Genomic DNA, 10,555 nt, shown 5'->3' on the forward strand with positions numbered 1-10,555 from the left:
CCCCGCCGGCCCCGCCTCCGCGCTGTGGCGTGCCCCGGGCAGTTCCCCCTCCCTCCACGCCGCCGTGCCCCGCCTCAAGCCGGCGTTTCCCACAGTTGGTCTCTCCCCCCGCCGCCCTCATACGGTGACGTCGCGACACCGGCGGCTCCTCGTGACCCTCGCCGACGTCGAGGAGGGGGTGGGGGACACGCCTCGCGGCAGGTCACGTGGAGAGGAGAGCACGCCTAGGGTCGACCCGCGGGGGCCGTCGGGGGCTGTAGTTGGTTGGTTGTAGTTGGTTCCGGTTGGCTGTAGTCGGTTGTAGCTGGTTGGCCGGGCTGGAACAGGCTCCCAATCCGAGGGAGCCAGCTGACACAAAAAGGGCGGGGCAGCAGCGTGCGGGTGCCACGTGTCACTCTGCCGCCGCCGAGTTGCGCCGGCGTGCTTCAGGCTGCGTTACTTCGGGAGCCCGTGTGTGAGCGCTGCCACAGGGCGCAGAGTGCCTTCTGAGAGTGAAGGAACGCGGGTTTCGCGTTAGTCTGCTGAAGTATCGCGTGTGAATAAGTGGTGCGCTTGGCACCAATAAGCGACTCGGGTAATTAGGTAGGTTGGCTGGAGCTGAGGAATGCGGCGTGGGTAACAGATGCTGTCAGAAGGACCCTAAATTGTTAGCTGCTTACTTTCCAGGCTCCTTGGAAACAGCAGCGATGCAGCAACTGCGAGGAGACCGCTTATAATAGTCCTTAGCAGCTTGTGGCATCAGTAAAGGGAGCCACGGCGGCATTATTAAGGTCACACGTGTTTCAGAATACTCTGCCTGTGCAATAACATACCATCACTTACTCTTTTGCTTTGCATTAAGGTTGAAAACCAAAGGAGGAAGAGTGGGGAAGGACAAAAAGTAGACTTTGTTTTCTAGCAGGAGCGCCTGTTCTCAGAGCAGATGATGGTGCAGAAACCATGACTGGCCTGATGTGCCTGGAATTTGCAGTCTAAGAAATCCCAGAACAACTTAGTGAAACCATCAGTGAGTGCTGTGGACTTAAGTAAAAGATTAATCCTCAGTTATGTAGCTTAGGTTGATCCTAGGTTTCTGCTGAAAGGTGGGACTGATAGGAATTAAACAGCGAGTTGCATTTCGTTATAGATAGTTATCTAGTATTCACAGTTTCATTTATGTTACAGAATGAAAGTTACGCTAACCAACGATTCATTGCTGTATCCTTTAAACATCAAAGAACAAGATTCAATTACTTGGTTAAATAATTAACTGGAGTATGGGCGTGTGGAAATTGTAGCTTTACCTGTTAATATTGTTTGAGTCATAAATAACTAATGCAAATTGTTTCTGTGCACAGGGTCTTTTTGCATTTGTTGTTGTTCAGGCATATCATAATCCCGTGCATGGATTTGTATCCAGATGTTCTTTTTACAGACTGAACAAAAGTGAGAAAAGAAGGCTCACACGAAGAGAAATTGGCTACAGTGCAAGCTTTTACAAGAGCTCAATTAATTCTAACTGTGCACTCCTTGAGGAAGATAGGTAATCTATGCTGAAGAAAGCAAGCCTAAATGAAAAGCTGCTTTGTGACCCTGCAATTCTGGTGGAAATAGAAAGCATCATATTAAAAAATACTGTGTAGAACTTGGGACAGGAGGAGCTTGCCCAAGTGAAAATGGGAAGCTGCTTCTAGTGCCCAGAATACAAAGCAGCCATTTGTTTGTTTATCTTCTAACACAGCATCCTTTCAACTGTCACTTCCCTCACACCACTAGCTATTTCTTTACCTAAAACACATGAGCAACTAGAGCTGCTGTTCCTACAATATGTAAAGGTTGATGGTCTTGTTAGGGTAGCCAGCTTTCTCTCCTGAAGGAAGCCTGTTGGCCTGAAGCTGCTTTTTACCTCTAAAATCCAAGGTCATGTAGCAAGAGAAGCTGGAAAAGAATGTGTAATTGGATTAACTGTGGTTAAGAAAAACCCTTGTACGTTCTTAAATGAAAATACATCTACCTACGATGAACAATTCAGTCAAATACAGTTTATATAAAATGCTGCTTACTTTTGTTTAAAAACTTTTGGTTAATCTTTCATATTTTCAAAGCGCATACGTTAGAATTCGTCTATTGTTAAATAATCGTTGTGTCAGATTACATCAGGTAGAGTAACCCTAGCAGTTTCCTGTTCTCCTAGACCGGTAGGTTGGTCGTTATGCCTGAGAAAAATACAACCAAATTTGTTCTCTCCATAAGGGGAAATGTGAACACAAATGTTCTTTGGTAAGACGCTCCGAGTATATTTCTAAACAGTAGGCTACATGAAAAATACATATATTATTGTTTTGTGCATTTCCCTTAATTGTAAAACAAATGTTCTCTCCCCTGTTTGAGATGGTATTCATTCAGAAACTATGATACATGCAGGTTATGAGGCAGTGTTTTTGTGCTGCCCACTGTTGTTAATTAAAAAGGACTATACATCCTAAAATAGAATCATTGTCATGACCATCTATCTAACAAGAATTTAAAGAATATGTGGAAGTTAAGGTGGCATTGTGAGCAATTAAGTAGTTCAGTTATCTTCATTCAGCTTTTTACACTGAAATCATGTATCTGTCTGTATTCAGAACTTCCATTTCTTGCCAGCAATATCCTTTCTTTTTGTCATCTTACCCTATTTTTCATTTTGCTGTCTCTGTCCCCACTGCACCAAAACATGCACGCTTCCTGTTTGAATTTATAAAAAAAAAAACCCCACCTTCAAACCCTTTCTATACAGCTAAAGAGCAATTGGGGCATGACTGAGAGCGAGTTGGCAGAAGCCCTGAAACGACTGACGTGAGTTTACATCAATTTCCAGGGACTTATGTCAAGCTCTGTACTCAAGGCCTGTGCCATGGATGGTTGATTTGGCTTTTGCTTGCTATTGAGAGGTGAAACAGTGGCAGTAATGAGGGCAACTTTATTTCACTTGTGGTTTTGTAAGCAGGGGTGCTTTTATTGATTCATTTATTTAATATGCATAGGTGGTTTGTGTCCTAGCTGCTTTTAGGCTGCGTTATTGCATCCAGATGGGGATACACCTTGATCTGGTCAGAAGCTGGAGTTATTGCATGTGCCTCAAGAAGGAAGGAATGCGTTTCCTGTGGTATTTGAATCCCTTCCAAACTGGGGCTATTTTCTAGGCGTGTTGTTACTTTCTGCTCCAAAAACCTGAGGGCTCCATTGTGCAGTGTTTTATTTTCCACACATCATCCTATGCTGGATAGCTAGGAATTCTGGATCTGCAGCCACATCCCAGATCTGTATTTGTCTTGGAGTAATAGGGATTCCTCCCCCCTTCCTATGGGCAGCAAATCAAACCCAGCTGTGCAATTGTAGCCAGAGTAGGCTTTGGAAGAAGCATGGTCAGGCATTCATTCCACATGATTCAATAAGCCAAACAGCCTCAAATTAAGAATATAACGCATAAGGTTGTATTTCATGTGCTTGATCTCATTCCCATTTGTGATTGAATCTGGACCAGTTCAGAAGCCACACACACCAGTGTGGCATAGAAAGGGCAGGTGAGAAAGACTCCTGGAATCAGCAGATACTATTGTTCCTTGGCTTGTGGCTATGGTCATGCCTTTTACAGCTGCTATTGAAGGAAGTACAAGTACAACAAGGGAATTTTTTTGACCTTACACACTTAAACTCATTTGCAAATGGCATACAAACAAAATGTCACTCCTTTATGTCTCTTACAGTTAACAAGGCACATCCATTTTTTATGCTTGCTGGATCTATTACATGGGAGAAAGACACTACCTCCATATAGAGCCTACATTCAAAAAAGTTAAATTGAGCAATCATATAGGAAAGGGGCTTGCTTTCTGCACACAGGGCCATAGGTTATTTATATTTAATATGTGACATCTGGCATTTAAAATAATTTCTTTGGCTAATTACCAGTGCCTAGGTGAAACGTGAAACTTCTGCCATTGGGGAATTAAAAGGAAAACAAAACCAGAAGTAGATTGCATAGCATTGGAAAGGTCTGTAGGAAAATTAGGAGTTGTCCTAATTCAGGCATTAGAATACATGGTAACAGAAGATAGAGTAATAGGGAATCATGTGACAGAACATGGATGGATTTTATGTTTCCAGTGAAAATCTGCAGTCATCTTTTTCATGCTTCCTGAGCCATGACTGTTAATTACAGCACTCCTATCTACATCTTGTGCTCAGTGTTTGATCAATGAGGCATTTGTAATAGCAAGATTACAAAGTCTAAAAGAGAAAAAGATTGCCTACAAGGTGTGTGTTGACAAAACCATACCTACATAAAAACTTAATGAGGTCACACTCACAGTCTCATTTAACCATTTTACAGTTTTCCCAAGAAGTTTCATCGCTCTCCTAAACTTAACTGCAGTCATATTTGTAGATTTTAATATCTTTTTCTTCAGTATAATTGTACATTAAACAATCCTTGCTTTGCTTTATTGGTTAAGTTTGCCATGTAAAGCAGACATTACTTCATAAAGTTTGCTGCTGCTTTATGTTCCCATAGTTTTACAGAGCAGGTTGGAATCCCCCCCATCAGACATGTTAAAAAGACTAGAGGGTCTAGAAATCTGGCATTTATCTGCATGGCTCTCTTCAAAAAATTACATTCATAGTACTTTGCTGTCAGATCATCAAGTAAAAGCAAAGTAAAGTTATCAGCTACATTATTACTCATATCAATATATAAGGACTTTCCAGGCATGAGTATTTGCTTCTGAAATGATTGCTTTTACAGATACCTTAGAGTCTTATTACAAAGCCTAAAGTGGTTTGTGAGTGAAATCAGATGACAATCGAGATTGCTACCAGAATGAGAACAAACTCCTCTAATGCACAGTGATGTTTGCATAAGATAAATATTTGTGGAAACTCAAATGAGGTTTCATAAAAGCTCTTAGGCTTGATACACAGACTAAGGTGGCATTTTACTTACTTTTCCAGATTTTAACTTCTTTTTTTGACTGTTCATTAGCCAGCAGACAGTCCTCTGGTACAGGACTGGGATACAGAAAATACAGATTCTATTCCAAGCTTTTAATTTCTTGTAGTCTAATTTTCAGACTTTCTCAAAGCAGCACGAATAACTTGCTATTTATATAGACTCTAAAAACACTGCTTTTGTTTCCCTTTAAGGTGAGGGGAATAAAACTTCTATTGTTCCTCTTTTCACTTAGATTGGAAATGGGCCTCCAAGTAATGACTCTCAAGTCCGGAATAATTATACACTGTGTTTGAAGAGTCAAGCAGCCTGGCTAGATGATATGGGCTAATATTTCTCTTTGTACTGGAAAAGGAGAAGCATCACACAACTGGTTTTTAGAGCAAAATAGAACTCTGAGCCTTTAGCTAAGTCTACTGTAGGATCTATACATACTGTGATACTGCTGTGATATGGTTTTGTTTCGTTCAAGTGTAATGTCTGTGCAGTTTAAGGTGTACCAGTTTTTCTGTATTCCAGATGTTTGTTGTTCTTTAATTAGCTTAGAGATAACCACAATTCATGTCCTTAAGTCATTCTTCCTTTTAAATTGTAATTTAATAAATGATACATAGCCCTTGCTTATCAGTAAATTAAGGTTTCTTTATCAGTACATTACTTGTCTTCAGGGGTAGCAAAAGAATATTTTAGAATCATAGAATCATAGAATAGTTAGAGTTGGAAAGGACCTTAAGATCATCTAGTTCCAACCCCGCTGCCATGGGCAGGGACACCTCACTCTAAACCATCTCACCCAAGGCCTTGTCCAACCTGGCCTTGAACACCTCTAGGGATGGAACATTCACAACCTCCCTGGGCAACCTATTCCAGTGCCTCACCACCCTAACAGGAAAGAATTTCCTCCTTATATCCAATCTAAACTTCCCCTGTTTAAGTTTTAACCCATTACCCCTTGTCCTATCACTACAGTCCCTAATGAAGAGTCCCTCCCCAGTATCCCTATAGGCCCCCTTCAGATACTGGAAGGCTGCTATGAGGTCTCCATGCAGCCTTCTCTTCTCCAGGCTGAACAGCCCCAACTTTCTCAGCCGATTTTCATATGGGAGGTGCTCCAGTCCCCTGATCATTCTCATGGCCCTCCTCTGGACTTGTTCCAACAGTTCCGTGTCCTTTTTATGTTGAGGACAGCAGAACTGCACACAGTACTCCAAGTGAGGTCTCAAGAGAGCAAAGGGGCAGGATCACTTTCTTCCACCTGCTGGTCATGCTCCTTCTGATGCAGCCCAGGATATGGTTGGCTTTCTGGGCTGCAAGCACACACTGCCAACTCATGTTCATTTTCTCATCGACCAGCACCCCCAAGTCCTTCCCCTCAGGGCTGCTGTGAATCTCTTCTCTGCCCAACCTGTAGCTGTGCCTGGGATTGCTCCCACCCAGGTGTAGGACCTTGCACTTGGCATGGTTAAATTTCATGAGGTTGGCATCAGCCCACCTCACGAGCGTGTCAAGGTCCCTCTGGATGGCATTCCTTCCCTCCAGTGTATCAACCGAACCACACAGCTTGGTGTCATCGGCAAGCTTGCTGAGGGTGCACTCAATCCCACTGTCCGTGCCAGTGACAAAGATGTTGAACAAGACTGGTCCCAACATCAATCCCTGAGGGACACCACTCATTACTTTATCCCTCCATTTTCCCTCATTACAGCTTTTCAGCAGAATTCATAATAAGCAACCAACATAATTTTATTAATGATTTTTCTTGATAGGCATATTTCCAGGTTTCTGTACAAAGCCTGATGGGCTCACTGTTCAGTGAGGAGGTCTGTCAGCCTTGATCAAGTTACTCTTTCATCCTTGACTCAGACTAAGCTAACGTAAAACAATAGCTTTTAATGCTATGGAAAACCTGAAAGGCTCACTGGTAGTTTGGATGTTCAACGTCTACCTTTCCTTCATGGAACTGGATCTGTTTTGCACTCATTAGATGATGTATGCTTGCACCACTTGCCTGATGAGCTTTCTGACCTGAATTCTTAATCTGGATACAAGAGGTTTCAGCTGAGAGGCAAGAGGTGTTGAGCAGGATTGCCATATCCCCACTGTGGCAGGTGCTTTTCTGCCTTTTTTGCTGTGATCCATTCCAGTATAAAGTCAAACAGACCAGCCAGGTGGTTTGCATTTATTTTTCCCTTTGCACTGGAATAGGGGCAGTAGTTTTCATTAGCAGCTCCTGCCTCTCAGTTGTTTAGTTGATTGAGTTTCCGCCTGGCTTGCCGTCCAGATTGCGTGTGAGGGCGTTGATTCTTCTTTGACAGAGCAAAGGCTGGGAGGTTTAATTCAGTCACAGAATCAATCCTTATACAGCGTGTCATCTGATATTATGCTGCTAGTATGGGTCTGTATCTTTCTGCTGTAAGCCCTTCCCAGGAATGGGCTTAGCTGCAACCTCTGCCTCCTTATGTGTCAGACTGGATTGGGATAAAGATACTGCTATATATTAAAAATGTATGGAAAGTAGAAAAGAGCAAACACAGAAAGGAATAACTAAGTATTCTTCCAGGCTGGATAATGAGATATTCCATTAATGAAGTCATCACAGCAAGTTGTGGAAGAATATCACTAATACCTCACCCATTTAAAATTAATTTATTTTTACTGTATTTGCAGATCCTGTATATCAATTCCCAGAGATGTATAAACAATGATTAAGCTGTTAATTTGTATTGAACAAAACAGCAGAGTTTCAGTGAATGCTCACTGAGACTTCTATTTTGAACACATGTAAAAAATCCATTTTATCCCAAGGATTCATACCATACAGTCAGTCCTTTTGCTTTCATTATAAAAAAGGCCACAGATGTGTTAATATGAACAAATTATCTGCCTGCAAATGCAAAATTAAATGCTTGACCTGCTGCTTCCTCCTTTAGAGACCAAGGCTTGCTGCTCCCATACATTCAAAAGAAGTAATACCAATAAGCCACAAGGTGGTAATTAATGATAAGCTCCAGAAAAATATTTTCAGGTTAAAAAAAAACAGTAAGAAAAGACTAAACTTGTTAAATTCAACATCATGACTTTGTTTGATCAGTAAATAATTCTATGAGGACCTTACCAAACTTAAATAATTATCTTCCTATTATAAAATGAAATTTGTCTGAAACAACTGTATAAGCCATGACATTAATAGTGATTCATGTTAAACCATGTTAAAATAAAGAATACATCCATTCTAAAGCATAATACAGTCTTTTGAGGGTTGAAATTCTTTTCTTTTTCTCATGTACTTCACTGCATAATGTCCTTTTGAGGCATTAAAATTGCTTGAGATTGACAGACTGAAGATATGGTTAAGTGTACAACATGTTGTGTGCCTTTATTACTTAAACTGTTCTCCACTTTACGTTTAAAGTGTTTGAGACTGCACTGGTTACTGGCAAAAAAAAATAATTATTAATTTTACTCTTACTCAGTTTGGGCTTTTTTATAAAGCATTTACTGATATCAAGGCTCACAATCTGTTGATTGATCAAAAACCAGCCTACAGTTGCAAAATGTATAATTGGAAAATTGCACAGCATGCAGGCTACTTTCTAATCCTTTCAATTACATCTAGTTTCTGGCCTTGTTAGGCAAAAATGGCATAGCAGCTGCATCTAGAATGGTAGTAACAACTGGGAAGGAAAGAATACAATGTAATAGAAACTGGTCATCTCCATGATAAAGGTAAATTATTGGTAACAAGTAGTTTAATATCCCTAGATGAAAGACACTATATGAAAGCTCAAAGCTAATTAGGGAGAATGTACAATGGAAGATGAGAAGTATATTAGAAAATCTCTACATACTATATATGTAATATCCATGAAGTTATAGAACCAGAGCAAAACGATGTTTTCTCCATGAAAAAATAAATTTCTTAAACAAAAACACCCAAGAAGGAGACAAGGTTTGTGGAAGATGCTGAGTTGGCAACTCCAAAGAAAAGTAATTAGCACAAAACCTGGTTTAGGCAGCAAATTATAAACAAACTGGTGCCCTACATTGTGAACTCCAGTGAGTACACTCCAGCAATCTTTGGTCCATTCTAGGAAAACTGACATTTGCAATAATGATACCAGAGATACAGAGATGGAGGTGTCTGTGGTATATTGCCATCTGCAGACTATATCAAACACTGCTAAACTATTTGTTGGAAATAGATTCATGTCAGAAGTGGTTTGGTATGGCTTCAACTGATATCCTGAAAATTAAAAGATTCCAAAGACTTCTGCAAACCATCTTCAAGGCCTTTTCCACAGATGTAAGACTAAAACAAACCAGAGTTTTAGCAATGACTGCTATGAGACAAGTATCTGGATGAAAAAGAATGCAAAACCCCTGAAGATAAGGGCTTCTGAAAGCAGAACTATTGCATGACACAGAGTAAAATATTCTTTCATGGGGACATAATGAGGTTTTAAAGGTAAGATTTTTATACAGATAATACAATGGGGAAAAATGCACAAACCCAGACAGTTTTGTGACCATTTGAGAAAGAAATAAAAATAAAAAAAATCAAGGAAGAGCAAGAAGATCCTTCAGTTGGGAATTCATGTAATTACAAGGCGAAAAAAGCTTGAAGACTATTGTTTGCCTGTTCTGCCTCCCTTTATTCTTTCTATTTTTATAGACTAAAAGCCAAACAAAACATTCTCTAAAAGATGGATAATTTTTCCAGGTAAAATATCTACTACTGCTATGACATCTAACTTTTATCGTATTATAAAATTCAATTCTATGATTATAAACAAATAAAATAGGGTGATTGTAGATATAGGGGGTTTAATGTAAACATATAAAAGAGGAAAATATTATAAGAGGAGAGTAATGTATAAAGATGAGTAAATACACTTGCATGTAATCAGCACTGACAGTGCACTCCACAGAACCACAGCAAACAAACTAAAGGAAAGAGGTGTCTTATATACAGCCTCTTACCTGACCAGCCACTGAGACAGCAGGAATTGAGGGTGCCAGACTGAGATCCAGAAAGAAAAGGCACGTTTTCAAAAGCTTTCAGTAGTGTCTGCAACACTGTCACTGTAAGTAGGTGCTCGTGGCACAGTAGCTGGTAATAATAGATATCAGGATGATACCAGCCTACTTGCTGTTTAAATAAAACTGTGCGTGCCTTTTCTCCAAGTCTTGCTCAGTCTGCAACTGAACAGCCCAAAATGTTTTCTGAAACATGTAAAGAGAAAGATTTTAAACAAGGAGAGCACCTGAGGAATAACACGTGTTTTAGCTCATCTTAACATGTGTTAAGTCCCTCTTAAAGCAGGACGTTTCGGGTAGAAGTAGTTAAAGTGAAAATATCTAATACAGTAGGAAAAGAAGGAATTAATTAACCCATGAAATCACCAACATGACAGGTTTATAAACAAAATGATGGAACTATTTTTTCTGAAATATTTTAATATTTATAAACAAACATAAAATTATAAAATGCAGAGAGGTGTTCTTACTTTCATGAAAATTTCTTCATTAACTTAATAAGCCCTTTGCTGAACTAAATGTACTCACAGACAAGAAAAGGCGAGGTCT

At 40.2% G+C, this 10,555-nt stretch overlaps 1 long non-coding RNA gene across 1 annotated transcript; it reads right to left on the reverse strand.

Moving 5' to 3' along the window:
* Positions 1-7,599: 7,599 nt before the first annotated feature.
* On the reverse strand, positions 7,600-10,220 carry LOC133207294 (uncharacterized). The gene is made up of 2 exons (XR_009724008.1): positions 9,950-10,220; positions 7,600-9,278 (listed from the first exon to the last, which is right to left on the reverse strand). It is a non-coding gene; the product is annotated as an uncharacterized LOC133207294 (long non-coding RNA).
* Positions 10,221-10,555: the final 335 nt, after the last annotated feature.

Source organism: Neopsephotus bourkii, unplaced genomic scaffold, assembly GCF_033783945.1.
Source record: "Neopsephotus bourkii isolate Nb327-2 ecotype Australia unplaced genomic scaffold, CSIRO-AGI_Nbou_v1 NB_1863, whole genome shotgun sequence".
In the NCBI taxonomy this organism is placed as follows: domain Eukaryota; kingdom Metazoa; phylum Chordata; class Aves; order Psittaciformes; family Psittacidae; genus Neopsephotus; species Neopsephotus bourkii.